Source organism: Canis lupus, chromosome X (assembly GCF_048164855.1).
Source record: "Canis lupus baileyi chromosome X, mCanLup2.hap1, whole genome shotgun sequence".
NCBI lineage: Eukaryota > Metazoa > Chordata > Mammalia > Carnivora > Canidae > Canis > Canis lupus.
This window is the reverse complement of record NC_132876.1, coordinates 24,208,219-24,225,308: the sequence shown is the minus strand read 5'-3', so window position 1 is coordinate 24,225,308 and position 17,090 is coordinate 24,208,219.

Below are 17,090 nucleotides of genomic sequence, written 5' to 3'. Positions count from 1 at the left end.
AACGAGAGTATTTAACAATCATGAATATTTATGCCCCAAATGTGGGAGCTGCCAAGTATATCAATCAATTAATAACCAAAGTTAAGACATACTTAGATAATAATACACTTACACTTGGTGACTTGAATGTAGCACTTTCTACAATCGACAGGTATTCTAAGCACAGCATCTCAAAAGAAATAAGAGCTTTAAATGATACACTGGACCAGAAGGATTTCACAGATATTTATAGAACTTTACATCCAAACGCAACTGAAAACACAGTCTTCTCAAGTGCACATGGAATTTTCTCCAGAATAGACCACATATTGGGTAACAAATCAGGTCTTAACCGATACCAAAAGATTGGGATCATGCCCTACATATTTTCAGACCATAATGCTTTGAAACTAAAACTAAGTCACAAGAAGAAGTTTGGAAGTATTTCAAACACATGGAGGTTAAGGAACACCCTGCTAAAAGATGAAAGGGTCAACCAGGAAATTAGAGAAGAATTAAAAAGATTCAGGGAAACTAATGAGAAAGAAGATACAACTGTTCAAAATCTTTGGGATACAGCAAAAGCAGTCCTAAGGGGGAAATACATCGCAATACAAGCATCCATCCAAAACTGGAAAGAACACAAATACAAAAGCTAACCTTGCAACTAAAGGAGCTGGAGAAAAAACAGCAAATAGATACTAACCCCAGCAGAAGAAGAGAGTTAATAAAGATTTGAGCAGAACTCAACGAAATAGAGACCAGAACTGTGGAACAGATTAACAAAATCAGGACTTGGTTCTTTGAAAGAATTAATAAGGCAGATAAACCATTAGCCGCTTTATTAAAAAGAAGAGAGAAAAGACTCAAATTAAAAAAATCATGAATGAGAAAGGAGAGATCACTACCAACACCATGGAAATACAAATGATTTTAAAAACATATTATGAACAGCTATACGCCAATAAATTAGGCAAACTAGAAGAAATGGACGCATTTCTGGAAAACCACAAACTACCAAAACTGGAACAGGAGAAATAGAAAAAACTGAACAGGCCCATAACGAGGGAGGAAATTGAAGCAGTCATCAAAAACCTCCCAAGACACTAAAGTCCAGGGCCAGATGGCTTCCCTGGGGAATTCTATCAAAGTTTAAAGAAGAAACCATACCTTTCTACTAAAGCTGTTCCAAAAGATAGAAAGAGATGGAGTATTTCCAAACTCATTCTATGAGGCCAGCATCACCTTAATTCCAAAACCAAAGAACCCACCAAAACGAGAATTATAGACCAATATCCCTAATGAACACAGATGCAAAAATTCTCGACAAGATACTAGCCAATAGGATCCAACAATACATTAAGAAAATTATTCACCATGACCAAGTGAGATTTGTCCCTGGGATGCAAGGCTGGTTCAACACTCGGAAAACAATCAATGTGATTGATCATATCAGCAAGAGAAAAAACAAGAACCCTATGATCCTCTCAATAGATGCAGAGAAAGCATTGGACAAAATACAGCATCTATTCCTGATCAAAACTCTTCAGAGTGTAGGGATAGAGGGAACATTCCTCAGTGTCTTAAAAGCCATCTAAGAAAAGCCCACAGCAAATACCATTCTCAATGGGGAAAAACTGGGAGTCTTTCCTCTAAGATCAGGAACACGACAGGGAGGTCCCCTCTCACCATTGCTATTCAACATGGTACTGGAAGTCCTAGCCTCAGCAATCAGGTGAAAAAAAAAGAAATAAAAGTCATTCAAACTGACAAAGAAGAAGTCAAACTCTCCCGTTTCGCCGATGACATGATACTCTACATAGAAAACCCAAAAGACTCCACCCCAAGATTGCTAGAACTCCTACAGAAATTTGGCAGTGTGGCAGGATACAAAATCAATGTCTAGAAGTCAGTGGCATTTCTATACACTAACGATGAGACTGAAGAAAGAGAAATTAAGGAGTCAATCCCCTTTACAATTGCACCCAAAAGCATAAGATACCTAGGAATAAACCTAACCAAAGAGGTAAAGCATCTATACCTTAAAAACTACAGAACACTTCTGAAAGAAATTGAGGACGACACGAAGAGATGGAAAAATATTCCATGCTCATGGATTGGAAGAATTAATATTGTGAAAATGTCAATGCTTCTCAGGGCAATTTGCACGTTCTGTGCAATCCCTATCAAAATACCATGGACTTTCTTCAGAGAGTTGGAACAAATCATCTTAAGATTTGTGTGGAATCAGAAAGACCCCAAATATCCAGGGGAATATTAAAAAAGAAAACTATAGCTGGGGGTGTCACAATGCCAGATTTCGGGTTATACTATAAAGCTGTGGTCATCAAGACAATGTGGTACTGGCACAAAAACACATAGATCAATGGAACAGAATAGAGAATCCAGAAGTGGACCCTCAATTTTATGGTCAACTAATATTCGACAAAGGAGGAAAGACTATCCACTGGAAAAAGGACAGTCTCTTCAATAAATGGTGCTGGGAATATTGGACATCCACATGCAGAAGAATGAAACTGGACCATTCACTTACACCATACACAAAGATAAACTCAAAATGAATGAAAGATCTTAATGTGAGACAAGATTCCATCAAAATCCTAGAGGAGAATACAGGCAACACCCTTTTTGAACTTGGCCACAGTAACTTCTTGCAAGATACATCCATGAAGGCAAGAGAAATAAAAGCAAAAATGAACTATTGGGACTTCATCAAGATAAGAAGCTTCTGCACAGCAAAAGATACCCTCAACAAAACTCAAAGACAACCTACAGAATGAGAGAAGATATTTGCAAATGATCTATCAGATAAAGGACTAGTATCCAAGATGTATAAAGAACTTATTAAACTCAACAGCAAAGAAACAAACACTCCAATAATGAAATGGCCAAAAGACATGAACAGAAATCTCACAGAGGAAGACATAGACATGGCCAAAACGTACATGAGAAAATGCTCCACATCACTGGCTATCAGGAAAATACAAATCAAAACCACAATGAGATACCACCTCACACCAGTGAGAATGGGGAAAATTAACAAGGCAGGAAACAACAAATGTTGGAGAGGATGTGTAGAAAGGGGAACCCTCTGCACTGTTGGTGGGAATGTGAACTGGTACAGCCACTCTGGAAAACTGTGGGAGTTTCCTCAAAGAGTTAAAAATAGATCTGCCCTACAACCCAGCAATTGCACCGCTGGGGATTTACCCCAAAAATACAGATGCAGTGAAACGCTGGGACACCTACACCCTGATGTTTATAGCAGCAATGTCCACAATAGCCAAACTGTGGAAGGAGCCTTGGTGTCCATAGAAAGATGAATGTATAAAGAAGATGTGGGCTATGTATACATACATATATAACGGAATATTACTCAGCCATTAGAAACGACAAATACCCGCCATTTGCCTCGACGTGGATGGAACTGGAGGGTATTATGCTGAGTGAAATAAGTCAATCGGAGAAGGACAAACATTATATGGTCTCATTCATTTGGGGAATATAAAAAATAGTGAAAGGGAATAAAGGGGAAAGGAGAGAAAATGAGTGGGAAATATCAGAGTGGGAGACAGAACATGAGAGACTCCTAACTGTGGAAAACAAACAAGGGGTGGTAGAAAGGGAAGTGGGTGCGGGGTGCAGTGACTGGGTAATGGGCACTGAAGGGGGCACTTGATGGGATCAGCACTGGGTGTTATGATTTATGTTGGCAAATTGAACATAATAGATAAAATAAATAAATAAATAAATAAATAAATAAATAAATAAAGATAGGAATCACAAAAGCAATAAAAATGGATATTCCTATTAAAAATCAGTAAAATAAATCACAAATAAAAGGATGCAAAATATGACATTGCACACCTATAACATGGAGAGGAAAGGATTATAGGAATGGTTCAAACTTAAACATCAACTTAATATAGACAACCATATGCAAAAGATGTTATATATAAGCTTAATGGTAACTACAAATGAAAAACCACTAATAAATATGCAAAGACTAAGGAGAAAGAAATTAAAATATATCATTATAGAAAATCAACAAACTGAGAGAAAAAGAAGAAAAAATTAGGGAAAATCTTCTAAAACACCCACAAAATGTAATAAAACCAGAATAAATACGTATATATCAATAATTAGTGTGAATGTAAATGGACTAAATGCTCAACTCAAAAGACACAGGGTGAGAGAAGGTATAAAAAAAACAAAAACCATTTTCAGAGCACCTGGGTGGCTCAGTTGGTTGAAAATCTGAGTCTTGGGTTCAACTCAGGTCATGATTTTGTGGCCATGGGTCTGAGCCCCACATTGAAATGGTCTCCTTTTCCCTCACCCTCTGCCCCTCCCCCACTGGCTTGCTCTCTAAAATAAGTAAATCAAATCTTAAAAAAAAGAGCCATCAATATGCTGCTACAGGATATCCATTTTATTTTTTAATATTTGTACCCTTTATTTTTTCCATCACTTGTTTTATTTACATTCAGTTAATTAACATATAATGTATTATTGGTTTCAGAGGTAGAGGTCAGTGATTCATCCATCTTATATAATATCCAGTGCTCATTATGTAACATGCCTGCCTTCATGGCCATCACCTATTTACCCCATTCCACTAACTCCCCTCACCTCCAGCTACCTTCAGTTTGTTTCCTATGATTAAGCAGTCTCTTAGGGTTGGTTGCTTTCTTTGACTTTCTCTTCTTTTATTTTTTCCTCTCTTCCTCTGTGATCCTGTTTTGTTTCTTAAATTCTGCATGAGTGAGATCATATGATAACAGCCTTGCTCTGATTGACTTATTTAGCTTAGCATAATATAATATCCTCCAGTTCTATCTACATCATTACAAATGGCAAGGTTTCATTTTTTATGGCTGAGTAGTAGTCCATTGGATATGACACACTGGACTAGATGGGCTTCATAGACCCATATGAACATGAACATTCATGTTCTGAATATGTCAAAACATTCCATGCTAAAGTAACAGAATGCACATTCTTCTCAAGTACACACGGAGCTATTCTTCTTTTTCTATTCTATTTTTCTCCAGAATAGATCATATACTAGGTCACAAATCAGGTTTCAACCAGTACCAAAAGATTAGGACAATGCCATGCATATTTTCAGACCACAATTCTTTGAAACTGGAACTCAATCACAAGAGGAAACCCCAAAAGAACTCAAATATATGGAGGCTAAAGTGCATCCTACTAAAGAATTAATGAGTCAACCAGGACATTAAGGAAGAATTTTAAAAATTCATGGAAACAAATGAAAATGAAAACACAACTGTACAAAACTTTTGGGATGCAGCAAAGGCGGTCCTATAAGGAAAGTATAGATCAATACAAGCCTTTCTCAAGGAACAAGAGTATCAGGAGTTGGGTATCAAATACCCAACCTAACCTTTCACTTGAAGGAGTTGGAGAAAGAACAGCAAATAAAGTTGAAATCAGGCAGGAGAAAGGAAATAATAAAGATTACAGCAGAAATCAATGCAAGTGAAACCAAAGGAACAGTAGAACAGAAAAAAAAATACTATGTGCTGAATCTTTGGAAGAATTAATAAGATCCCCCGGCCAGACTTATCAAAACAAAAAAAAATTGACATTAACCCATGTCAATAAAAACATGAATGAAAGAGGAGTGATAAGAAGCATCACTGAAGAATTGTAAAGAGTTATAAGAACATAGTATGAGCAACTATATCCCAACAAATTAGGCAATCCAGAAGAAATGGCCTCACTCCTAGAGTGTATAAACTACCATAACTGAAACAGGAAAAAATAGAAAATCTGAACAGACCCATAACCAGCAAGGAAATTGAAGCAGTAATCAAAAAACTCCCAAAAAACAAGAGTCCAGGGCTGGATGGCTTCCCAAGGGAATTCTATCAAACATTTAAAGAAGAAAGAATTAATACCTATTTTTCTGGAACCGTTTCAAAAAATAGAAATGGAAGGTACACTTCCAAACTCTTTTTTATGAGGCCAGTCTTATCTTGTCCCAAAACCAGACTAAAACCTCACCAAAAGGGAGAATTACAGATCATTATCCATGATGAACATGGATACAAAAATTCTCAAAATACTAGCCAGTAGGATCCAAAAATACATTAAGAGGAGTATTCACCATGACCACGTGGGATTTATTCCTTGGCTGCAAATGTGGTTCAACATCAGCAAACCAATCCATGTGATACACTATATTAACAAAAGAAAGGAAAATAACCATATGATACTCTCAGTAGATCCAAAAAAAAAAAGCATTTGACAAAGTACAGCATCCTTTCTTGATTAAAACTCTTCACAGTGAAAAAAAAAACAAAAAACAAAAAACAAACAAACAAAAAACTATTCACAGTGTTTGGATAGAGGAAATACATCTCAAGATCATAAAAGCCATATACAAAAAACCCACAGTAAATATCATTATCAATGGGAAAAACTGACAGCTCAGGAGAGGTCAGGAACTCAGCAGGGATGTCCACTATCACTACTGCTGTTCAACATAGTACTAGAAGTCCTAGCCTCAACAATCAGACAACAAAACGAAATAAAAGGCATCCAAATCAGCAAAGAAGAAGTCAAATTCTCACTCTTTGCAAATGACATGATACTCTATATGGAAAACCCAAAAGACTCCACCTCAAAATTGCTAGAACTCCTACAGCAATTCAGCAAAGTGACAGGATATAAAATCAATGCACAGAAAGCAGTTATATTTCCATACACTAACATTGAGACAGAAGAAAGAGTGATACACTGGATCAGATGGATTTAACAGATGCATTTAGAACATTCTATCCTAAAACAGCAGAATACTCATTCTTTTCAGGTGTACATGGAACATTATCCAGAAAAGATCACAAAGCAGGCCACCAAATAAGCTTTACTTAACAAATTCAAAAAGACTAAAATCATAGCATGCATCTTTTCTGTTCAGAATGCTATGAAAGTAGAAATCAACTAGAAGAAAAAAATCTGGAAAGACCACAAACACATGGAAGTTAAATAACATTCTACTACACAGTGAATGAGTCAACCTAAAAAAATCAAAGAAACCGGGCAGCCCCGGTGACGCGGCCGTTTAGCACCGCCTACGGCCCGGGGTGTGATCCTGGAAACCCAGAATCGAGTCCCACATCCGGCTACCTGCATGGAGCTCGCTTCTCCCTCTGCCTGTGTCTTTGCCTCTGTGTGTGTGTGTCTTTATGAATAAATAAATAAAATCTTTTAAAAAAATCAAAGAAACCCAAATTATATGTAAACAAATGAAAATGAAAACACAATAGTCCAAAACCTTTGGGATGCAGCAAAAGTAGTTCTAAGACAGAGAATTATAGCAATTGAAGCCTATGTCAAGTAGGGAGAAAAATCTTAAATAAACTAATCTCACACCTAAGGGAGGTAGAAAAAGAATAAAGAAGGCCTAAAACCAACAGAAGGAAGAAAGATTAGAGCTGAAATAAATGATATGTAAAATTTTAAAAAACAGTAAAACAGATAAACCAGAAGCTGTTTCTTTGAAAAGATGAACAAAATTCATAAACCTCTAGCCAGACTCACCAAAAAAACAAAGAGAAAGGACTTAAATAAATAAATTACAGATGAAAGAGGAGAAATAACAACCAGCACCACAGAAATACAAATAATTTTAATATTATGAAAAACCATATGCCAGAAAATTGGACAACCTAGAAAACATAAATTCCTAGAAACATATAACCTATTAAAATTGAAGCAGAAAGAAATAGAAAATGAAAAGACTGATTGCCAGCAGGGAGATTGAATCAGTAACTCAAAAACCTCCCAAAGAACAAAAGTCCAGGACAAGATGATTTCACAGGAAAATTCTACTAAACAGTTGAAGAAGAGTTAATGCCCATTCCTCTCAAATTATTCCAAAAAATAGAAAAGGAAGGAAAACTTCCAAATTCATTTTATAAAGCCAACATTACCCTGATACCAAAAGCTTATAAAGGTACCACAAAAAGAGAGAGAATTACAGGCCAAGTGCTTTGATGAACATAGATGCAAAAATCCTCAACAAAATACTAGGAAACCAAATCTAAGAATACATTAAAAAATCATTCACCATGATAAACTTAAATTTATTCGTAAGATGCACATTTCGTTCAATATTTGCAAATCAATCAATGTGATACATTGCATCAATAGCAGAAAGGATAAGAACCATATGATCATTCCAATGCAGGAAAAGTCTTTGACAAAGTACATCTATTCATGATAAAAGCTCTCAACAAAGGAAGCTTACAGGGAATATACCTCAACATAATAAAGCCCATATACAAAAAACCCACAATGAACATCATGCTCAATGGTGAAAAACTGATAACTTTCCCTATAAGGTCAGGAACAAGACAAAGATGTACACTCACCACTTTTATTTAACATAGTACCAGAAGTCCTAGCACAGCAACTAGACAGCAAAAAGAAATAAGACCATCCAAACTGGTAAGGAAGAAGTAAAATTTTCGCATTTTGCAGGTGACATGATATTCTATATAGAAAACCTGAAAGACTCCACTAAAAAGCTGCTAGAACTGATAAATTGCTAGAATTAGAACTGATAAAAATATTCACTAAAGGGCAGCCCAAGTGACTCAGCAGTTTAGCGCTGCCTTCAGCCCAGGGTGTGATCCTGGAGACCTGGGATCAAGTCCCATGTCGGGCTCCCTGCATGGAGCCTGCTTCTCCCTCTGCCTGTATCTCTGCCCCTCTGTGTGTGTGTGTGTGTGTTTGTGTGTGTGTGTGTGTGTGATGAATAAATAAAATCTTTAAAAAAATAAAATTATAAATAGAATCACACTACTGGGTATTTACCCAAGAAATAAAAAGAGCACTAATTCAAAGGGATACCTGCACACCTATGTTTATAGAAGCCTTATTTATAATAGCCAAATTATTGAAGCAGCCCACATGTCCATGGATGGGTGAATGGATAAGAGGTGGCATACCTATGCAATGGAATATTATTCAGCCATAAAAATAATGAAATCTTGTCATTTGCAATGACATGGATGGAGCTAGAGAATATAATGCTAAGTGAAATAAGTCAGTCAGTGAAGAACAAATACCATATGATTTCACTCATTTGTGGCATTTAAGAAACAAAACAGGGTGTGCCTATTTGGCTCAGTGAGTTAAGCATCTGCCTTCAACTTAAGTCATGATCCCAGGGTCCTGAGATTGAGCCCCCCATCTGACCCCCTGCTCAGTGGGGAGTCTGCTTCTCCCCCTGCCTTTCCCCCTGGCTTCTGGTCTCTCCCCCACTTTCTCGCTCTCTCTCTTTCTCTCAAATAAATAAAATATTTTAAAAAATTAAATTAAGAAACAAAACAAATGAAGGGCACCTGGGTGGCTCAGTTGGTTAAGCATCTGACTCTTGATTTTGGCTGAGGCCATGAACTCAGAGTAGTGGATCGAGCCCCACATGGGCTCCATGCTCAGTGGGGATTCCACTTGAGATTTTCTCTCACCCTCTCCCTGTGCCCTACCCCCTACTCATGCACATTCTCTCTATCTCTCTCTCTCAAATACATAAATCTGTTTTTTTAAAAGAAATAAATGAGCAAAGCTTTAAAAAAAGAGATAGAAACCAAGAAATGGACTCTTAATTATAAAGAACTAGGGATGTCTGGTTGGCTCAGTGGTTTAGCGCCTGCCTTCAGCCCAGGGTGTCATCCTGGAGTCCCGGGATCAAGTCCCACATCAGACTCCTGCATGGAGCCTGCTTCTCCCTCTGCCTGTGTCTCTGCCTCTCTCTTTCTCTGTGTGTCTCTAATCAATCAATAAATAAATCAATTATTTAATCAATCAATAAATAAAATCTTAAAAATGGACTCTTAATTATAGAGAACAAACTGATGATTACCAGAGGGGGAATAGAAGGGGAGATGAGTGAAATAGGTCATGGGGATTAAGAAGTGCATTTGTCATGATGAGAACTGGGTGATAAATGCAATTGTAAATCACTATATTGTCCACCTGAAACTAATATTAACTGTATGTTAGGTATACTGGAAGTTAAATTTTTAAAAAAGTTAAGCTGTTGCCAGTTTAAAACAGACTGTTATATTTATATTTTCTATAAGCTATAGGGTAACCACAAAACAAAAATGTATGATAGATACACACAAGAGAAGAGAATCAAAGTATACCACTATGTAAAATTATCAAATTACAAAGGAAGACAGTAAGAGATGAAGACATGACACAAAGGAATTATAAGACAGCCAGGAAAAAAAATAACAAGATAGAAATAGGATATTCTTACCTATCAATAATTACTTTTAATTCACTGTATTAAATTATCTAATAAAAAGGCAGAGTGGCTGAATGGATTAAAAAAAAAGAACTAACTCCATACTGCCTGTAGGACATAGCTTCAAGGACACACATAGGCTCAAAGTGAAGGGATAGAAAAAATACTCCACACAAATGGAAACCAAAGAGAGCAGGGGTAGCTATACATATATCAGACAAAATAGACTTTAAGTTAAAAACCTTAACATGAAACAAAGGAGCTTGTTATATTATGATAATTGGGCAATTCATTAAGAGAAAATGCAATTTTATTGTATGTACCCAACATCACAGCACATACATATATTAAGCAAATACTAACAGATATGAAGGGAAAAACAGTACAACAATAGTAGGGGATTTTACTACAACACTTTCAATGATGGATGATAGATCATCAAGAAAAAAATCAATAAAGAAACATTAGACTTAAACTATACTTTAGGCTAAATCAGCCTAACCGAGATGTATACACAACATTCTATCCAAGAGCAGAGGAATACACATTCATCTCAAGTACCTATGGAACATTCTCCAGGACTAATCAAATTTTAGGTCACAAAACAAGTGTCAGGAAATTTAAAAAGATTTAAATGATACCAAGTATCTTTTCCAACAACAATGGTATGAAACTAGAAATCAGTAACAGGAGGAATACTGGATCACACATATGTATAAATTAAACAACAAACTCCTAAAACCAATGAGTCAAAATGATGAAATAAAAAGGGAAAGTAAAAAAAGTATCTTGAAACAAACAACATGGAAATATAACCTACTAAAACTTATAGGATGCTGCAAAAGCAGTGCAAAGGGGCAATAAATGCCTGAATTAAGAAAAAAGGACATCAGATAAACTACCTTTCATATGATCCAGCTGCCATATGATCCAGCAATTGTACTTATGGGTATATATCCAAAGGAAATGAAATCAGAATCTCTAAGAGATATCTGCACTTCATGTTCATTGTGAAGTACATATCAGTTAACTAATGTATCTATCATGTCACATAGTTACCTTTTCCTTTCATTTTTGTTTTGCGTGTGTGTGTGTGTGTGTGTGTGTGTGTGTGTGTGATGACGGCAGTTAAGATTCACCCTTCTAGCAAATTTCAAATGTATAATACACTATTATTAATTAGAGTCACAGTGCTATATATTAGATCTCCAGAACTAATATTCACCCTATATACCTGAAACGTTGTACCCCGTCATCAACATCTTCACAATCCCCTCCTCCTTGTTCCCTAGAAACTACTATGCTACTCTCTGCTTCTATTAATTTGACTATTTTCAATTCTGCATATAAATGATATTATACAGTATTTGACTTTCTGTATTTGGTTCATTTCACTTATCATAATGTCTTCGAGGTCCATGCATGTTCTCTAAATGGCAGAATTTCCTTACATTTTTAAAGCTGAGCAATATTCCATTTTATATATACCTATAGATACATACAATCACATGTTCTTTATTCATCTGTAGATGAATGTTGGGTTTTTGGTTTTTTTCCAAATTTTTACTACTGTGAGTAGTGCTGCAATGAACATGTGGGTACAGGTATCTCTTGGAGTTCCTGATTTCATTCCCTTTGGGTATATACCCAGAAGTAGGATTGCTGGATCATATGGTAGCTCTATGTGCAAGTTTTTGAGGAAACTCCATACTATTTTCCATAATGCCTTTACAAATTTACATTCCCATCAGTAGTGTACAAGGGTTTTCCTTCTTTCCACACCCTTGTCAACACTTGCTATCTTTCACATTTTTGGCAATAGTAATTTTAACATGTGTTAGGTGCTATTTCATTGTGGTTTTGATTTGTTTTTCTCTGGTAATTATTGATGCTGAGCATCTTTTCATACCTGTTGGCCATTTTTATGTCTTCATTAGATAAATGTATAATCAGGTAATTGGCTCATTTAAAAAATAATTTATTTATTCATGAGAGACACACAGAGAGAGGCAGAGACATGGCAGATACTTTCACTTAGAATAACGTATCTGAGATTCAACCGTATTGGTTCATATGTCAGAAGTTTATTCTTTTTTGTTGGTGAGTAGTATTTCATTTTATGAATGAGCCACAGTTTGTCTTTTATTGTTTGATAGAGATTTGACTTGCTTCATAATTTTGCTTGCTTCATAATCATGTATAAAGGTTGGATAAAAAAATATGCTTATGTTTGTGAGAACTACCTTTTCCTCTCTCTTAAATACATACCTAAAAGTGGGATTGTTGCATTATAGGGTAAGTGTATATTTAAATGTATAATACAAATACCAGCTATTTTCCAGAGTGTACCATTTTACATTATCATAAGCAATGTATGAGAGTTGTAGTTGCTATGTACCGACCCAACAGTTGGAATGCTGGGTTACGTTTTTTTTTTTTTTTTTTCTCATTTTGGTCACTCAAAATAGTTTGTCTCATTGTGATTTAATTTTTTTATTTCCCTAATGACTAATCTTGAGTGCCTGTTTCTGTGCCTACGGCCATCTCCATATGTTCATGTTTTCCCCCCAAATAAACTGCCTGCTGGCATTCCCTTGTCCAAGTTTCTGTTTCTCCAAATATCTTTCTATTTATTTCTATGTTAATTCCTTTTTTCTCAAATAACATACTTTATATGATTTCACTTATGTACATTTGTTTAAATCTGTTGTATAGGCGAGAATATGATCTATGTTTGTAAATGTTTTATATGTACTTGAAAAGAGCATGTATTCAACTGCTGCTTTGTCAACTTTTCTAGAAATGTCTACTAACCCAAGTTGGTTGATAGTTATCATTCCAGTCTTCTATATGTTTGCTGATTTTCTACCTAAAATTTCTGTTGAATGTGAATTTATTTAAATGGAATATATTTTCAACCCTTTTACTTTATCTATGTCTTCATATTTAGGGTGGATTTCATATAAACAACATAATCTGACAATTTCTGCCATTAATGTGTTTAGATCATTTCCATTTATTATGATTACTTATATGGTTGGATTATGATGTACAATCTCTTCCTTTTATTATTTGCTTCTTTTTTCTTCTTCTGTCATCTTTTGGAATTATTGAGTATTTTCTTAGCTATATATTTTATCACTGCAACTTGGTTTCCTACTACCAACTCTATTTCTAATGAACACACATTGGAAACTCATAAAAAGAACTTACAAGTATATGCAAACTTTGATCCACTCTGGAATCTCCAGGATTCTATACTTTCACAGTAGTCCTTATTAGCCTTTCAAAACCCCTGAAACATTTTATCTGATTTTCTTTTTTTACTTATTTGTATAGAATCTGGCCTTTTTGGTCCAGTGCTTTGCCATAGGTTACCCAATACATGTATCTCATCTCTCTTGGAGAATCCTATACTTTCTTAGACTTCGGGCTCTTTGGTTGTTCTTCAACTCCACTTCTCTCATAGATCTAAGGAAATCTAAGATTTTTTAAAATTTATTTTTTTGGAAATTTATGATTTAGCAACACTTTAGCTTTGTGTTTAGATTGGGACCAAATCTCTTTTTAGTTTTCTACACCCTGAAAATAAGCTGTGTTATTCATTTCATACTTTGAGAAGTAAAGATCTATAGAAATTCACAAGACTTGAAGAGAAATCTTCCTAAAGAAGTCAAATATCATAATATTCCCATTGCTAGTAATAGCTCTTAACAACCCCTTTTTTAAAAAAGATTTTATTTATTCATTCATGAGAGACACAGAGAGAGAGGCAGAAGGAGAAGCAGGCTCCTCACAGGGAGCCTAATGCTGGACTCCATCCCCGGACCTCTCATCACACCCTGAGCTGAAGGCAGATGCTCAACTCAACTGCTGAGCCACCCAAGCATCCCAACAACTCCCTTTTTTTGAGTTCTGTATTCATTGAGCAATATGGTTTTTCCTAATAAAATTCAACACATACTTCTGATTTTTAGGCTATATAGATATCTGTAGTAGTTTTCTGCTACAAATTAATTTAAAATGAACTCTTAGGGCATGGTTATTCTTTGATAAGGTGATTATTCATAAAAAAATATGATAACTATGGGAGGTGGTAGGTGTATTAGTTTGTGGTAATCGTTTCACAATGTACACACATATCAAAACACCATGTTGCATACCTTAAATCTATACAACTTTTATTCATCAAAAATAAACATTTTTTTAATTTATTTTTTATTGGTGTTCAATTTACTAACATACAGAATAACCCCCAGTGCCCGTCACCCATTCACTCCCACCCCCCGCCCTCCTCCCCTTCTACCACCCCTAGTTCGTTTCCCAGAGTTAACAGTCTTTACTTTCTGTCTCCCTTTCTGATATTTCCCACACATTTCTTCTCCCTTCCCTTATATTCCCTTTCACTATTATTTATATTCCCCAAATGAATGAGAACATATAATAAACATTTTTTTAAAAAGCATCCAGCATTTTGATGGAATCTTGTCTCACATTTAGATCTTTCATCCATTTTGAGTTTATCTTTGTGTATGGTGAAAGAGAGTGGTCGAGTTTCATTCTTCTGCATGTGGATGTCCAATTTTCCCAGCACCATTTATTGAAGAGACTGTCTTTCTTCCAATGGATAGTCTTTCCTCCTTTATCGAATATTAGTTGCCCATAAAGTTCAGGGTCCACTTCTGGGTTCTCTATTCTGTTCCACTGATCTATGTGTCTGTTTTTGTGCCAGTACCACACTGTCTTGATGACCACAGCTTTGTAGTACAACCTGAAATCTGGCATTGTGATGCCCCCAGATATGGTTTTCTTTTTTAAAATTCCCCTGGCTATTCGGGGTCTTTTCTGATTCCACACAAATCTTAAAATAATTTGTTCTAACTCTCTGAAGAAAGTCCATGGTATTTTGATAGGGATTGCATTAAACGTGTAGATTGCCCTGGGTAACATTGACATTTTCACAATATTAATTCTGCCAATCCATGAGCATGGAATATTTTTCCATCTCTTTGTGTCTTCCTCAATTTCTTTCAGAAGTGTTCTATAGTTTTGAGGGTATAGATCCTTCACATCTTTGGTTAGGTTTATTCCTAGGTATCTTATGCTTTTGGGTGCAATTGTAAATGGGATTGACTCCTTAATTTCTCTTTCTTCAGTCTCATTGCTAGTGTATAGAAATGCCCTTTTTGAACTCGGCCACAGTAACTTCTTGCAAGATACATCCACGAAGGCAAAAGAAACAAAAGCAAAAATGAACTATTGGGACTTCATCAAGATAAGAAGCTTTTGCACAGCAAAGGACACAGTCAACAAAACTCAAAGACAACCTACAGAATGGGAGAAGATATTTGCAAATGACATATCAGATAAAGGGCTAGTTTCCAAGATCTATAAAGAACTTATTAAACTCAACACCAAAGAAACGAATAATCCAATCATGAAATGGGCAAAAGACATGAAGAGAAATCTCACAGAGGAAGACATAGACATGGCCAACATGCATATGAGAAAATGCTCTGCATCACTTGCCATCAGGGAAATACAAATCAAAACCACAATGAGATACCACCTCACACCGGTGAGAATGGGGCAAATTAACAAGGCAGGAAACAACAAATGTTGGAGGGGATGCGGAGAAAAGGGAACCCTCTTACACTGTTGGTGGGAATGTGAACTGGTGCAGCCACTCTGGAAAACTGTGTGGAGGTTCCTCAAAGAGTTAAAAATAGACCTGCCCTACGACCCAGCAATTGCACTATTGGGGATTTACCCCAAAGATACAGATGCAGTGAAACGCCGGGACACCTGCACCCCGATGTTTATAGCAGCAATGGCCACGATAGCCAAACTGTGGAAGGAGCCTCGGTGTCCAACGAAAGATGAATGGATAAAGAAGAGGTGGTTTATGTATACAATGGAATATTACTCAGCTATTAGAAATGACAAATACCCACCATTTGCTTCAACGTGGATGGAACTGGAGGGTATTATGCTGAGTGAAGTAAGTCAGTCGGAGAAGGACAAACATTATATGTTCTCATTCATTTGGGGAATATAAATAATAGTGAAAGGGAATATAAGGGAAGGGAGAAGAAATGTGTGGGAAATATCAGAAAGGGAGACAGAACGTAAAGACTGCTAACTCTGGGAAACGAACTAGGGGTGGTAGAAGGGGAGGAGGGCGGGGGGTGGGAGTGAATGGGTGACGGGCACTGGGGGTTATTCTGTATGTTAGTAAATTGAACACCAATAAATAATTTAAAAAAATAAAAATAAAATAAATAAAATAAAAGGCATCCAGCAGAGCTAGCTATTCACCATGGTGACTGTTGAATGAATGGATGTAAAACTTGGCCCTGAACCTATGGTGGCCTAATCAAAACAGAGTCACAAACTTAGTTCAGGTTAACTTTTCTCATTGCTACAGGATATTGTTAACACTACATTTGACTGATTTATCAGGACAGAGGCAATGTATATGGCTTTAAAGGTAAAATATATATATCCTACTGGTGAAGCATGAATGCAGCTCACACATGGCTACTCTTAATTGTTAAGATTCATTATAGCTTCTCAACTGGTACCATACAAGGAAATCCTAAATGCTTTTTAATGTAACATTCTGAGTAGACATTCCATAAAAACAAAACATTAAATATTATTCAGTTCTTTGAAGGTAAAGACAGCGGCTCTTCTACTGAAAATTTTTTGAGCTTCACTAACATGTCAGTGCTTTGTTCTAGCCTCTTCCAATTAGAGCACTATGTAAGGCTCCACTTTTGAATTTCTAACTGAGCCT